Here is a 17,733-nt window from a genome sequence, read left to right as displayed (position 1 = left end):
ACATAATTTACTGTAAACATTGGCAATATCTATCATTCAATTCCCATAATGTAACAAGGAGCAGCCATCAATGCTAAAGTGCAAAATAAGAGAAAATGTTAAAGTGTATAGTGCTAACAGAAATTGTTCAAAACTTTTTTTTAAAAAAAGGGAAGAGCCCCTCCCTTTAGATTTCATCAAACTGACAGATGTTGCCACACAGTATCATCCTTAAATGCAAATCCATAAAAAACGTACCACTGACGTATTATTATTTTTCATTATCTCTACAGTTTACATAAGACAGTATTTTTTCAGTTTATATAAAACAGTATTTTTTCTTTTCTTTACCAAAACAGTATACTTATTCTTATCGGGGTTAAGGCAGAGCTATAGATGATATGAACTACAGACAAGTGTATAAATCCTCACTGGCGTTAAGACCTCCAGGAGTACGGCTGTTAAGTTCTAAAATATACCGAGTCTCAAGGACCCTCAATAGCCCATCCCTATTTCCTCCTCTCTTTAGGGGTGGCACACAATCTATTACAAAATAGGTAAGGTGCTTGGGATCACTCCCATGCACTGCTTGAAAATGACGTGCCACTGGATATGATTGCTCATTATTAGAGATTGCCCTCAGGTGCTGCAGTATTCTCCTGTGAACCGGCAGCCGGGTACTCCCTACATACCTAAGTTCACAGGGGCACTGCAGCACATAAACGGCAAACTCCGTTTTACAAGACAACTGTTTGGTTATTAAAACAGGTTCCTCTTTAAATGGGATGCTATAACGTATAGTATTGCATCCATTCTTGCAGGCCTTACAACTTGAACATTTTACAAAACCTTTCCTCAAATCCATAAAGGTTTTAGATATTGGAAGTTCCAAGTGGTTCTTTACTAGCCTGTCTGACATAGAGGGCGACTTTCTGAAAGAAAACTCAGGTCTTTTGCCCACTGTCCCACCAATGACGGGATCCCCCGTCACCAGGTTCCAGTTGCGGCTAAAGATTCGCCTAATCTCGTTGTGTTGTTGGTTATATGTAACCACTACCCTTGAGCTATCTTTGGAAGTCTTTTCTTGTTCAGCTTCACATTTTGATTTAGGTGCCAGAATCTGGGCCCTAGTCATGTTGTTTGCACGCTCAATGGCCCTGGCTATGACTCTGGGTGAATATCCCCTAGCCAAAAAACGTGATCTGCTGGATTCCATGGCTCTAAGGCACTCCCCGTCATCACTACAAATTCTTTTTATACGTAGCATCTCCCCAAAGGGGATGCTTTGTATTAAGTGATGCGGGTGTTGGCTTGCTGCGTGTAGTATGGTATTACCCGCAGTGGGCTTTCTGTATAATCGTGTCGCTAAGCTGCCCTCATGTATATAAACCTCTATGTCGAGAAAACAAAGCTGTGATTTACTCATGGTTGCAGTGAACTCTAAATTCAGATCATTACAGTTTAAAGCTTTCACAAATTCCTGGGCTTCAAGTATAGTGCCTCGCCATATGAAGAAAAGATCGTCTTTGTACCTTACATAGAACGGCACATGCTCCCTCATAATGGCCTGATGCTGTACCATGAGGACCTGTTCCTCCCACCAGCCCATGTGCAAGCACGCTAGGCTGGGAGAAAAACAGGCCCCCATAGCTACCCCTCTCACCTGCTGATAAACTTGACTATTGAACAAAAAATAATTTTGCTCTAGACAGATCTTTATCATAGCAGTTAACATGGAATTGTGGGCTGAAAAGCTAATGGATCTTCTGTTCAAAAAATAATTCACTGCCCTAATACCGTCTAGATGACGTATAGACGTATATAAGGATGTAACATCTAAACTCATAAGTACACAGTTCTGCTCCCAAACAAAATTGCCCAATTTTCTGACAAAATCTGAGGAGTCCTGTATGTAAGAGTCCAAATTTTTTACACTGTCCTGTAAAAAGTAATCGATGTAAACTGACATCTTTTCGGTGGAGCTGTTAATCGCTGAGATTATGGGTCTGCCAGGAGGGATTTCAGTGTTCTTATGGACCTTTGGGAGTAGATAAAAGGAGGGGATGACCGGGAAGTCCTTCTTTAAAAACCCCAGCTCCTCCTTTGTGATCAGATTGCTGCATTTCCATGCAATTAGTTTGGCCCTCTGATCTACGATTACGGGAGGAAAACGGAGGTTGGAGTATATATATATATATGTCAGTAAAAGAGCTGACGCATTACAAATTATGGTAACTCTACAGTTTTACGTGTGCAGTGTGACTCGTACATTCCAGTTCTGTTATAGTGCCGCGTTCAAGTGGTGTCTATATGGAAGTGCCTACTGTGTTACTGACGCCCGTTATGGCAACTTATTTCTAATGCATTCCTATGAAGGATTTGTAGATCTAGGCCTGTGTGCTTACCATTGTATAAAGCTTGGGGCCAAATACTGCAGTCACTGGGATGGACAACTTCAGGTGGGCTGATCTTCTAGACGTCCAAGCAGACAACAGTGTCTAAGTTTAGGAGAGATAGAGAAATGATGTTACAGAGAGAGAAAGAGAGAGAAACAACATTAAAACTGTGTCGAGAGTCTGGAGCTGAGATTTTTTGTTGAACCAGACGTAGATTTACTAGCTCTTTGCATCACTTTACACATGTTAAAAGTGACTCAAAAGTGGCGTAATAAGGTTTATGATCTGTTTGTCAGACTGTTGTAACCTATCTGTTATCACTGCTCGGAGGTAATTATACATTTTACAGAGAAGCTTCTGTACACTACGCACTCTGGGCCATAATATCAAGCTTGGATGACAGAAATTATTGCCACTTTATCGGCAGGAAAGTGTAGCTAAAGTGGCGATAATGAGTTTGATAATATGCTCTATGGAATTCCAATTAAGGCTCATGTCAGATGTCCTTCACATCTAACATGAGCTTTAATTGGAATTCCATAGAGTATATAATCAAACCCATTATCGCCACTTTCCTGACGATAAAGTGGCGATAATTCTGTTGCCAAGGTTTGATAATATGGCCCTTTTTTCTTTCATAAATAAAAGTTACACTACAGTTTTACGAGTGCAGTGTACCTGGCACATTTTACTTGTTATAGTGCCATGTTCAAGTGGTGTCTATATGGAAGTGCCTACTGCGTTACTGACGCCCGTTATGGCGACTTATTTCTAATGCATTCCTATGAAGGATTTGTAGATCTAGGCCTGTGTGCTTACCGTTGCATAAAGCTTGCGGCCAAACACTGCAGGCACTGGGATGGACAACTTCAGGTGGGCTGATCTTCTAGACGTCCAAGCAGACAGCAGAGTCTAAGTTTAAGAGAGATAGAGAAATGATGTCACAGAGAGTGAGAGAGAGAGAAAACATTAAAAGTGTGTCGCAGAGTCTGGAGTTGAGATTTTTTGTTGAACCAGACGTAGATTTACTAGCTCTTTGCATCACTTTACCTATGTTAAAAGTGACTCAAAAGTGGCGTAATAAGGTTGATTATCTGTTTGTCAGACTGTTGTAACTTATCTGTTGTCACTGCTCGGAGGTAATTATACATTTTACAGAGAAGCTGCTGTACACAACGCACTCTGGGAAATAATATCAAGCCTGGGCCCCAAAAATTATTGCCACTTTATAGCAGGAAAGTGTCACGAAAGTGGCAATAATGGGTTTGATAATATGCTCTATGGAATTCCAATCAAAGCTCATGTCAGATGTCCTTCATATCTAACATGAGCTACGATTGGAATTCCATAGAGCATATTATATCAAACCTATTATGGACACTTTAGCTGCAGTTTGCTGACGATAAAGTGACCATAATTTTGTCACCAAGGGATGATAATATGGCCCTCTCTCGTTTCAGAAATAAAGCTAACACTACAGTTTTACGAGTGCAGTGTACCTGGTACATTTTACTTGTTATAGTGCCGCGTTCAAGTGGTGTCTATATGGAAGTACCTACTGCGTTACTGACACCCGTTATGCCGAATTATTTCTAATGTATTCCTATGAAGTATTTGTAGATCTAGGCCTCTGTGCTTACCGTTGTGTAAACTTTGCGCCAAACACATTAGGAAGTGGAGTGCACAACTTTATTTGAGCAGATCTTCTACAAGTCAAAGCAGACAGCTGTGTCTAAGTTTAAGAGAGAAAGAGAAATTAAGTCACAGAGAGTGAGAGAGAGAGAAAACAACATTAAAACTGTGTCGCAGAGTCTGGAGTTGAGATTTTTTGTTGAACCAGACGTAGATTTACTAGCTCTTTGCATCAGTTTACCTATGTTAAAAGTGACTCAAAAGTGGCGTAATAAGGTTGATGATCTGTTTGTCAGACTGTTGTAACCTATCTGTTGTCACTGCTTGGAGGTAAATATACATTTTACAGAGAAGCTGCTGTACACTACGCACTCTGGGCCATAATATCAAGCTTGGATGACAAAAATTATTGCCACTTTATCGGCAGGAAATTGTCGCTAAAGTGGCGATAATGAGTTTGATAATATGCTCTATGGAATTACAATCGAAGCTCATGTCAGATGTCCTTCATATCTAACATGAACTTCGATTGGAATTCCATATAGTATATTATAAAACCCATTATCGCCACTTTCCTGACAATAAAGTGGCGATAATTCTGTTGCCAAGGTTAGATAATATGGCCCTCTCTCCTTTCATAAATAAAAGTTACACTACAGTTTTACGAGTGCAGTGTTCCTGGTACATTTCACTTGTTATAGTGCTGCATTCAAGTGGTGTCTATATGGAAGCGCCTACTGCATTACTGACGCCTGTTATGGCGACTAATTTCTAATGCATTGCTATTCAGGCTTTGTAGATCTAGGCTGCTGTGCTTACCTTTTATAAAGAGTGCGGCCACCGGAGTTCACCACTCCACTTGAACTCTGCTTCTATACGTCAAAGTATATTAAATAAGTTGCGAGAATTCCATTGCTGTTGCTCGATAGGCCGTAGTTGCTTCTGAACGATGTTTGGTGAAGGAAACAAAAGGAGATTTTCATTAGTCATTGAAATTGAGTTGCGTAACTTCTATCAAAAATGAATTTTAATGTGGGTTCTTGATATTCCGTAGTTAAGACTGTTGCAGCTCCAGCAAATAAAGGACGATCAATATGGTAATAAAGGCCTGGGACAGCGTCGTAACGCAGAAAAAAAAATACTATTATGGATGCACAATTAATATTAATAGAGGTCTAAGCATGTGGAGCAGTACAGAAATACGACACAGAAATGTATGCACGCACAATTTTTAAGATTAGAGGTGTATAGGACCTCGTGAATTATAAAGAAATATTTCAATTATGCAAGTACAATTTAAAACCATTGAGGGGTAGGAAAGCCATATGAAGGATAAAAAAATAGTATTATACATATACAATTTACATTGGAGGCTGATGTTGTGACATCTTCTCTTACCTTTGTTTCTGTCGTCTTTTGTCTAGTCTTGAAAGGCTGGGGTTTCACTGAGTCTTGGGTGTTTTCGACAGTCTGTGTCTCATCGCAGCAGAGGCAGGCAAAAGAGAGCGTGCTCACGTCAGTGCCCGCATTATATGGGAACCGCAGGGCTTACCAAACCAAGCCCAGGGCTGTCATTGGTAGCGTTGCATGGTCTATAAGAATGATCGCCCTGGGGGAGATCACATTGGCTAATGTATTGGTTTCTAGGCTAAATGATAGCAAGCATGCTTGGTGGTGGCATGTGGTTAGTGTGGGGGGGGCGTGCATGGCGCAAGTGCAAGTATGAGTGTTTGCACTAACAATTAACAACAGAGAGAGATGGGGGCGGTGTTATAATGTACGCAGAGGCAGGCCCAGAATCGGATCTGCAATGAGTCAGCACATCTAATCATTCTCCTTAGCACTCCCTGAGCTCTGATTTGTCACTGAGAGGGTGATCACACCATAGTTTGTAATGGTTATCATACTCAGCGTGTACCCACGCATACAGTACGAATATGCTTTGACGTTACGCATCGCATTAAAGCTTTGGTGTGACGTCATGTCCGACGTTCTGTATACGAAAGGGGGCAATGTTTCTACTTGGTTTGAAACATTTATTTATGTATTTAATGTAGATACTAAGGGCAGACATTTGGGATAACTATGATTTTTTTAAATACTTTTAATAATCCTATATTACTTTTAAAAAGAATTACACAAATCGCAGTAGAAGATCATGCGTACTCCTATTGAAAGAGCTGCGCAAGCGCATCATAAGTGTACGCAAAGCCATGTGACTTTAAAAGTAGAGATTTGATTGGTTCGTCATCAGCAAGCAGTCCACACCCACATATTGATTCTGACTTTGCTTAAGTTAAATTTCTTTGCTTTTATTGCGATAAACCTTTGTGTTAAAACGCAGGATACAGGATCATTGCTGTGTTCGATATTAGTTGTTCTTTTTTATCATTCTTTTGTTCCACTTGGAATTTGTTGAAAAAACACAAAAAAGATACAAAACAAAAAAAAATGTTTTTTTAGAACTACCTTCACTGGTCTAAGAAAGAACTATATTACTATGTTAGTGTGTAAAAGTTTGTCACAATGAATGTGTAGTTCATAAATGAATGAATGAATATATTACTAGTGTATAGAGAATGTGAAAGTGCAGAACTATAAGGAAGTGCTACAGCATAAATCTATAAGGTGTTTACTTATAGTATACTGTAGTGTGTGCGAAGCACTTGAATGTAACATATGTACATAAATATGTTAGAAGTCTATGCTTCAATTTGCGCTGCTGGTGAAACTGCCTGGGTGAATTTGTATGTGTTAGGGGCGGATTTACAATTTCCTTGTGCCTCTTTTACGCAGCCGTTGCGTCACTTTTGTGACACAGTGGTGGTGCAAAAGATGTGCCATGTTGTGTGCTAATAAAAATGTGAGGCATCTGAAGAGTGCATTACATTGTAAAGCCGTGCACCAGAAGAGGCTTTCCTGTGCAGAATGGGGTGCAGCAACGCCTCCCAAAAGTGACTGAGTGAAATGTATAACATTTCATTCAGTCACTTTTGAGGTTATGCTGCATCAAAACCTTGCATATGCTTGAAGCAGGTGTAAGGATTGATACAGCTTTGTGAGCATAGGGCCCCAGAGCATTGCTGGAGTTGTGTTATACTTGCAACCGAAGAGAAGCAATAATTAATCCAAAAATTACTTTGCAATTTAGTTTTGTTATTATTTTATAATAAGAATATGAAATATCATCTAAAAAATTAAATACATATAAATATTTATATTAAAAATATAAGAAATTAATGCAAATTCATTGAAAAAACCCTAGTTTTCACATGTTATAGTTAACTGAACATTTCTCTCATACAAAATCTTTGAAATTCCTCTGTTAGAGTTAGCTCAGCTAACTATAACTTGCGCGCCGCAATGCACTGCTGATGACGTCACATATAACATCACTCATGACATGGTCAGTGACATCACTCATGACATCACTGATGACATCTCAAATGATATCACTGATGACATCACTGATGATATCATCCTTGTGAAAGAATGGCAGACCTATATTTGGCGTAATATAACCTTTGATACACATCATCTGAAATAGAAAGTAAAAATAAAAAAAATGGAGATAACAATACCACTTACCAACAACCTATTTAGTAATTCCGCCATCTACATATCCATGCACTCATTCACCAACTGTTCTATAAAGTCACTTATATATGTACTCACTCATTATATGTATTTATATACTTATAAAAACTGTTACACACCGACACTCACCCATACAGTTACTCTCACACATACTCACACATGCAAATAAACTATCAAACATCCATTTGTTTGCATAAACAGCTATACACACACCACTACACTTACTTTTACAGAAACGTTCACATACGTACTCTCTTAAAGTGATAGAAACACATACTTATTTATACAGGAACTGTCACTGTCATATATCCTTACTTATATACATCGATACTCACACATGTTTAATACATATGTACTTACTCATAAAGACACTATTGAGGCAGTTATTCACTCACTAGCACACCCATACACACATTCATCCACCCGTGCAGTCCTGCACACATGGCACACATGCTGTCATCAAAACACATACAAACAGTGAGTCAGTCATTCATGCATCCGTGCTCTAAGAAAAACCCGCCACCAAACCATACAGACAGTCATTCTGATACTCAAAAAAACAACTAATAACCCATATAGACACTCGTGTAGCTACTCACCAACCCATGCAGCCACTTATACACAAAGTGAGACACTGATACAGATATTTACATATTTAAACATTACTCGCTAATACATGTATTCACTAAGATACACTTAATAAGTCAGTTATACAATGAAATTACCAAAGAAAACATATATTTAGACACTTACTTACCCATTTATTCTTCCATCGACCTTTAGATATACATATATAAAAATATTTATTTTTCAGAAAGACACACATTCAGTGGATGATGTAATCAGTGATGTCATCAGTGATGTCATTTGAGATGTCATCAGTGATGAACATGAGTGATGTCACTGACCAGGTCATGAGTGATGTTATATGTGACGTCATCAGCAGTGCATTGTGGGAGCAAAAGTTATAGTTAGCTGAGCTAACTATAACGGAGGAATTTCAAAGGTTTTGTATGAGAGAAATGTTCAGTTAACTATAACGTGTGAAAACTAGAGTTTTTTCAATGAATTTGCATGGTTTTTTAAATGCTAATTCCTAACTATAACGTGTGTGAAACCTATGGTTTTTTCAGTGAATTTCAAAGGTTTTGTAAATGATAAGTTATAAATGTATTAATTATTATGTCTCTCTTTTTACACTAATTTCTTATATTTTTAATATAAATATTTATATGTATTTAAGTTTTTAGATTATATTTCATATTCTTATTATAAAATAATACCAAAACTAAATTGCAGATCCGATTCTGGGCCTGCCTCTGCGTACATTATAACACCGCCCCCATCTCTCTCTGTTGTTAATTGTATGAGAGAAATGTTCAGCTAACTATAATGTGTGAAAACTAGGGTTTTTTCAATGAATTTGCATGGTTTTTTAAATGCTAATTCCAAACTATAATGTGTGTGAAACCTATGGTTTTTTCAATGAATTTGCAAGGTTTTTCAAATTCTAATTCCTATCTATAACGTTTGTGAAACCTATGGTTTTTTCAGTGAATATATATATATTTTGGTTCTATAACACTTAGGTTATATTCAATGTCTTTTTATTGTCCACTCTGTGTAGAATTACTGCAGTTTATCCCTCACGGCAGAGCAAATCTTGAGTAAGGTTTTGCCAGAAGCAAATTAAAGAAATGTCTAACTGCTTCTTGAATTAACAATTGTTCAGAGAGCGAGTGATCTGAGCTTTCCAAGTCCTTACTTCAAAAATACAATAAAGTCTTTAAACACTCAACGAGAAGTGATGCAAGTATTTCTTCTATTTTATCTTACTTCGCTGCCTGACCTTTTAACATCGTTTATTGGGTCTTTGTGTTTGATTTTTTTGTAGGTTCCGATGAATCCGGCCGGAAAACAGGAAGAAGAGGAACGCCAAATTGAACACCCGCCAGAAGAGCAGTCAGCCAAAGATGACAAACCTGCTTGTTGGTTATCACTGGAATTCAACAAGAAGCATATGACATCAAAGAAACATCGAATGAGAATCATACATTGCACATCATGTAAGTATGTTTATATATATTTATATATATACTCCACGTTAGGCTCAAAGTCACCTTATTATTGGCACATCTCTAGTGGTGCAACTTCCATGGCGGAGCCAAGCCGTAACATATAATTGTTGGTTCCGGCCGGAAGACAGAAAGGAGAGGAGAGCCGAAGGGAACACCCGCCAGAAGAGCAGTCAGCCAGAAAACAACGAAGCCCAGGGAAAAATACAGGAAATGCCGACAAAGGATCTTGACTCAGGTCGGTAGGCTAAGCGAGTCTCACAGGAGGGAGCAGTTTAAATACCTTCATCTCCATCTGCTGTTGCTCTTCCACGCGCATAGCATGTTTTGACAGTTTACAGATACATGCGTGTGTAGGGAAGTTAGCCGCTGCTTCTCGCATTAGCATTCTCATTTTGCCTCACATTACCATACTCATGTTCCTAATTTAATAACTTGTTTTTCTTGATGCACAAATTGTGTCCAAGGTTTTTTATAACCAATTCTGAATGTTTGTGTATATACATTGTTGTCTGAGGACAACACTTAAACATCATAAGGCAATTCATCTATGGCGGCTAGTGGAATTGTAAACTGTGAGGCATATGGTGAATTAATTAATAAATGCGAGCAAGTGCAGTGAGCCAGCCTGAGGGCAATAGGGTGGGTTTGGGAGCAGTATGCCCGAGAAATATTAAATAAATTGGTGTCTTTTTGGTGCGATTTTCAGCACTATTTCTGTGATAAATGGACTAAAAAGTCAGTTCTTCTAGGCATTCCTATCAGAAATGCAGGCTGGCCACTTCGTTTTCTGTATCTCCTATTCAATGTTGATTCCCCAGTAATCTTCATGACATATTAAATAGCTACAATTATAAGAAATATCCATTCAAAACAAACATTTAAGTTTTTGGAAGTCAGCAAAAGTTTAGAGTTTTTGAGCTGGGCAGTTTCGCGCAAAAAAATGAAGTAAATATTATACTTAAACTATTTCATATAGCGCTCTGAAGCCCTTGGGTCAGTGGCATATCTAGGGGGGCATTGGGGGCGGACCACCCCAGGTGGCGCAACGTTTGCAGGTGGCAGGCAGCCCCCTTTCCCCTGCTTCTACCTGTAGCCATCAGGGCCACAAGAATCAGAAACACCCTGCTCCCCCAACCCAACCCTCCCATTCTTATCTGCGGCCTTCGAGGCCAAATAAATCTCCAGTAACACCCTCCCTTGACCCCTGCTCTTCAATCAGGCTGCTGTGGGCATCAAATGCAGGTTCAGCCATGGGAGGCCTAAGGTCTAGCTACATTACTGCCTGGGGTCCATCAATATCTTAGAAAACCACTAAATAAACATATTGAGTCTAATATGCATTGCTTAAAATATAAGAAATATCCAATAAAAATCTTTCCTTTATTTTTATTTTAGAAAAAAACAACAAAAACGGTATATGTATAAGCAGGTTAGGTAAAATTGTTAAAAAATAAAACTTGTTACTTTATTTTTAAATACTTTGCATGTCACTCTCAGGCCTTTGTGCCTGTCAGTATAGTAGAAAATGGTTACATAAAAATAAATTATGAAAATAAATTAGTGTAAATTTTAAGAAGTATCCCTTCAAAACCAATATGATATTTGTAAACACAAACACAATTATTTTAAATAATACTATGTAAATACCATGCATGCCACTCTCAGGGCCTTGTGCCCAATAGCCAGCACAGCAGAAAACTGTTTAATAAAAAGAAATTATGAAAATAAGTAAATGTACATTTTAGGAAATTTCAACACCAATATGATATTTTTTAACACAATCAAAAAAAATAATAACAATATTTAAATACTTTGCATGTCAATCTCAGGTTCTTGTGCCCGTCAGTACAGAAGAAAACGGTCAAATAAAAATAAAATATGAAAATAACTAAATGTACTTTTTAGGAAATATCCCCCAGATTCATCAAGCTCCTCTTTTGCGAGTCCTTAATAGCGATTATTAAGGAATCGCTATTAAAGACTCGCAAAACGGGATGCATGTAGAAATCACTAAATTTATAGCGATTTCTACATCTTCCTTATTTGCGATTCGCTAATTGCTAATCGCAAATAAAGAATGACTCCCCATTCATTCCTATGGGCCAGGCCCATAGGAATGAATGGGGAGCCATTCCTTATTTGCGATTAGCAATTAGCAATTAGCGAATCGCAAATAAGGAAGCAATTTCAAGGGTGCCAGGGTGTCCAAAGGACACCCTGTAGCACCACAGAATTGGTGATTTACACTGGTGTTGTGCACACACTTGTCCAAAGGACATGTGTGTGTGTAACATCCAACTTAGAAAAATGCACTAAAGACTTCGCGGTAAATAGCGGCCAAAATTGCGAATTCGCAGTTCTAAAATGGTTCATGAATTACATTTAAGGAATCTCAAATAGAGATTCCTTAAATGCAATTCTTCGCAATTTAGTGATTTCAGATTTTGCGAATATTGCATTTGGGATGATGAATCCCAAATGCAATAAAAGCTCTCGCAAAGGGCCAGATTCGCAGAATCTGGCCCTTTGCGAGCCAATTTTACCTTCATGAATCTGGCTGTATAACCTCAAAACCAACATATTTTTAAACAATAACAACAAAAATATTTTAAATAATAATAAAATATGAAAACAAATAAATTCACATATAGATAAACACACATATAGAAACACATATATAAATACATATCAACTTTACAGGAGTGTATGAATATTGAATGTAATGAGTAACTTGCCAATAGTACTTCCTAATGTTATCAAACAGAACAAACCAAGCTATAAACACCTGAAACTAGGATCACACATCATGTTTTCTATTATATAGAAAGTTTGCTTGTCGATCTTTAATATGACCAAACATTTTGATTGTTCTTTTGTTGAATTCTGGTATTTCCTTTGTTTGCTCTATTTCTATTGATAGCATACCCAATGCATTAAGTCTAGCTTAAATCATTGTGTTTAGCAGAAATGTTTTACCCTCTTTAGTGTGGAAAAACATTGCTCAGACTCTGCTGTTGTCATGGGTGTAGTAATGACAACCCTTAAAAGCTTTAAGGTCTCAGAAAAAGACTTCTTCAAGTTGTTTTCACAAAAAAAGCTAAATAAAGCCATGGCACCACCAGTAGCCTAACAGAAGTCACGTCTTCCATACAGGACTGAAAGTTCTGTACAAAATCAGGCTTTGATATGCTTTTATCATTTCTAAGAGTGCCTTAGCTGGGAAAGATTTAGGATGTCTTTCAAAAAGATAATTTTGCAAGTGTTGCACTTACAAGATACTTTGTGAATGCAAAGCACTATCTGGCATGGACCACAATAATGTCACAGACTTCTTTAGCTTCTTGGGTAAAATTATTTATTTGCAGTCTCTGGTTTGCATATTCATATTCTTGTGGCAGTGTAGAATCCACACTGTCAATGGATTACCATACTTTAATGATGCTTGTTAAAAAGCCTGTAGTAGCTTACTGGATAGACACAGTGTCATTGTCTCGCTTTTGCAATTGATTATATAAAATGTCTACATGGGACATTATACTATGACAAAGAAACAGAAAGAATATAAACTCCTTATTTTATATTGTTCTAGTAAATCCCTTAGCTTTACATATCCTATTGGACTCGAAATCACCACTGTTTGGAATGGTTGTCATGCATTCAAGAAGATCATCTCTTTATCAAGTTATGTTTATTGCTTGATTATTGAAGTTACCGCGAGTTGTAGCCCTCTTGGAAGTCTTCTTGAAACTATTTGTTCAAGAATATTAGCCCTTTTTGGGGGAACGTGCAAAAAATGCTGTTATACCACCAACCTCTGAAAAGAATATTTTAACTCTAGATATTTTGGGGGAAGCCTTTTCCATAATTAGATTAACTTGGTGGGCATAGCAATGAATGTAATGGGCATTTGGGTACACATCTCTGATTTTCTTTTGCACCCCACCAGTTGCACCACACATGATGCTGGCACCATCGTAGCTTTGATCAATGACTTTTCCTTTAGCATATTGCTTAGGGAAAACTATTTTTCATTCATTGAAAATGGCTAAGGCAGTTGTTTCTGCAGATGAGTCTTTTAGATGTGTGAAACAATAAAATCTTTCAGCTACCTTGTAATTTCCATCAATGTAGCAAATGATTAGAACTGACTGAGTCTTAGTAGAGACATCAGAGCCACATAATCAGTGCTTCTCAACTGCTGTGTAATATATCAGCTTATGAAACTGCAGCAGGACTTAAAGCTGTCCCCTAAGCGATATATGGGCACATGCATCAAAGTCCGTTTTTGCGATTCCTAATTTGCGATTTTTACCGAATCGCAAATAAGGAATCGCAAAACGGGATGCATGATTTAAATTGCATAAAATTTGCGATTCTGTAAAAATCGCTATTTTTACCGAATCGCAAATATTATGCAAATTCCAATTTGCGATTTCGCAATTCCCATTGATTCCTATGGGCCAAAAGGCCCATAGGAATCAATGGGAATTGCGAATTCGCAAATTAGAATTCGCAAAATGTTGATGCATTCCATGGGTGCAGGGGGGGTCCTTTGGACCCCCCACTGCACCCCTGAAATTTATTTTAAAGTGCATTTTTCAAACACACATGTCCTAAGGACATGTGTGTCTGTAACATGACAGTGTTTTAAAATGCAAATTAGAGCATTTTAACACTTTTTCGCCAATTACCACGAGGTTCAACCTCCTGGTAATTTGCACCCCAGATTTGCGAATTCGCAATTTTAAAATTAATCATGCATTGCTTTTAAGGAATCGCAATTTTGCGATTCCTTAAAAACAATCGCATTTTTGGAAATCGCTAAAAATAGCGATTTCACCAAAAATGCTTGATGCATCCCAGAAACCTATTTAGGAATCGCAAACGGCTGATTTTACCGAATGGCACCGTTTGCGATTCCTAAATAGCTTGATGCATGTGGGCCATAGCCTTGTAAATCTTTGTAGAATTCCTCCTGGGATCCTGTTAATAATTAATATATTGTGTACGCTTTGAGGCTAGTTGCCCTTGTATGCACAACACCAGTGGTTATTGAAAAGCTTGAGCATGTCAAATCAGGGATCTGCCTGGAATTTAAAGGGTGTATTCAATTTATGGGGTCCTTGAATTGCTATTATAAGGATACAATAACTACATATTAGGAGTAAACCTAAAACAAAGTACTTGGACTTGACTTTATATGACAATTAATATAAACTTACTATATACTTTAAAAGCATAAGACTCTCATTGAGCAATACTCTTTAAAAGAGTTCTAGGCAGATCTCTGATATATCCAGTACTCATCTGTACCCACCACAGCAAAATAAATGTATATTTTCCAATTAAGAGTTTAACTTTTCAGTTAGACCATTTTGAAATTCTACACATTTTTGAACTGAGCTATTTTACAAACAAGACAGACAAAAATTACAGCCTATAGACATTGCTAGTCCTACCTGTGATACTATTTCTAAATAGACAGCAGTCACAACTGTCACAACACATTAGATAGATTGTATATATCCTACTCACAGTACATACTCTGTGTTCTGTACAAATATTAAGTGCAAAAAAGTAGACCGAAGAACATCAGTGTCAAAAAATATTGTCAACTGAAAAAATAGACTGAAAATAACAGTGGCTTAAACAAGGTAAAATGTCATGCATTATAGAGCAAAAGTAAGTGTACTGGGAGCAGGGGTAAGGGACATCCTCCTAAAGTAGACACGAGCATTCAAAATGAGGTGCGGTAAAGGGTCGGGAGACTAGCAATGCATTTTAATAATTCAGGTAAAGTTAGCGTTAATGGATAGTTAGGGGATTTTAGGGTAGCACTAAAGAGTAGGAGAGGGCTATTATGAATTAGAGTACTAATTTGTTTAAGCATCAAGAAATGATAGAATTTAAGGGCAGTTTGGGGTTTAAAAGCTTTAGAGATGAGAAGCATAAAGGGATAGTAAGGAATTATTTGGCTACAGTCGATAACTGAAAGAGTGTCTACAATAAAAAAAGATTTAAAAATCAACATTTTGGGAATTTTCAAAGTTCATAATGAAAAACACAAAATTAGTTCCTTGAATGTTTAACCCACTACCTCATACTCTGTGAACTGTTCTGCTAGGATAAACCAACAGGCCTCCACACCTAAAAACCACACAGTTGGCACCCATATACAGCTGAATGTGGACCTTTGCTGTAAATAGAGAACTGTGTCCTACCTTTTGTAACCTTAAGAGTGTTAAAAGGACAATAATACTTTCTAAAGGCTGAAAAGTCACTAATGGCTAATGGAATCATGTGCCATAGTAACACTGCCGGATTCATGAAATGCAAAATAAAATTTGGCTCTTGACATTTTGTATTTTTTTGGTAGGCAGCGAAGGGCTAAATAGCCTAGTGGATGATAGGTCAGAGAGAGCTCGTCAAATGCAGGTTAGGAGCATTTTATTATTAATGACCTAACATTAACACAGCGGTAAAGCAAAGTAAAAGAATTTGTGCAGAAGCAGTAGCTGAAAAAGTCTGAAGAGACACTGAGAAAGGAAAAGCAATGTACTGATGTCCCTCTGACTGAGTGCATCCTTGGCCTAAGGATTAGCATGATTTAGTTTGAGAGCCCACAGCACCATTGTAATATGCCCTGCCATGAATTGGTGCAACATGTGCTGCATGTACTGCTTCTCAAAGCAGCCCCTCCCCTTTTGTTGTGACTTACCTTTATGTAGCATTAGCTAAACTCAGTGTTCTTCCCGTGGCAGGATCACATGATGTGTACAAATGATTGTACACTGGCTTCCTTTTTGTATTGGATTAAAATGGTGCAAAACATGCTCACATACTATGTACAGGCATCTTTGGTCACACTAATTTGCTGTTTTTGTAATTGTCCAATAATTAGACTGTGTTGTTTGGAGCCACGAGACATTATAGGTCAGCCTTTGGATTAAGGTTTGACATTGTAGATGCATGTGTGATTTTCCATTACATTAAAGCCTTTAAAGTGGTCTGTACCCTGAAGCCTCCAGGGCCACATTGGAAGCTAGACCTTGTAGATTTTATGAATAATCATTTAGTAAACTGCAGTCACTGACATGCACTAGTAGTCCTGTTGCCTTGTCTGATAGATTGAAGAGCAAAACCTGCATTTACAGCTGGAAGAAGTATTGGTGAAAGGGAAGATTGTGCTACCGTACCTGCTACCGGCCATGTGATCGCCAGGAGTGAAGCAACTTGACCTTGCCTCTCAAAGACCTAAGTAAGACCCCAAAGGAGACATATAACAGCAGATAACCAAGGGAAAAGGGAATGAGAAGAGATAGTGAGCTTACTTCCCAAGATGACTAGAGGCGGAGTAGGTTTGTCCGATTAGCCATCTGCTGCCTGAAAGTGCTGGGCCATGAACCACAATCACTTGCTGCTCCTGTCCATGGACACAGCTTTTTGGGAAGTGGCGTGGCTTAAGTACCCCACTCTCTCTAAAGGACTGTCACTATTCCTTCAAGATTTTCTTCGGGACTTCCTGCTCTTACACGAGTTCCCGCAGGACTCGCTACTTATCAAGAAGACAAGTAGCTCAGTACCCTTTCTCTTTCACCAGTTTGAGCTAGTTATGACAGTTATGGGGTACTGCTTGAGGCTATAGGAACATAGATAAGATGTGAATGGATGCAGGCCTAGAACCTTGCTGCCCGGCATAACAACTTGGAGCCTGAAAACTCAATATGTGAAGTCACTGGTAACTGCTCATGTGCTAACACCATTTAGTACTGTTTGTCACAGGTTTGGGACCCTATCAAACCCCTGACACTCTTATGGGGCTTGACAGTTAAGAGAGGCAGAGATGGACGTATGTGTTTCAAATAATGTGACTGTCATTTGGCGTGCTGGCATTACAGAAAAGTACATTAACATAAATTGTGCTTTCATATATCATTGCACATTGCTAGGATGAAGGCGGTCTTATATGAATCAATCAATCAATCAATCACGGCATTTATAAAGCGCGCTACTCACCCGGGAGGGTCTCAAGGCGCTGGGGGAGGGGGTAT

This window comes from Lissotriton vulgaris, chromosome 3_1, assembly GCF_964263255.1.
Source record: "Lissotriton vulgaris chromosome 3_1, aLisVul1.2, whole genome shotgun sequence".
Classification (NCBI taxonomy): Eukaryota; Metazoa; Chordata; class Amphibia; order Caudata; family Salamandridae; genus Lissotriton; species Lissotriton vulgaris.
This window is presented reverse-complemented; position numbering follows the sequence as displayed.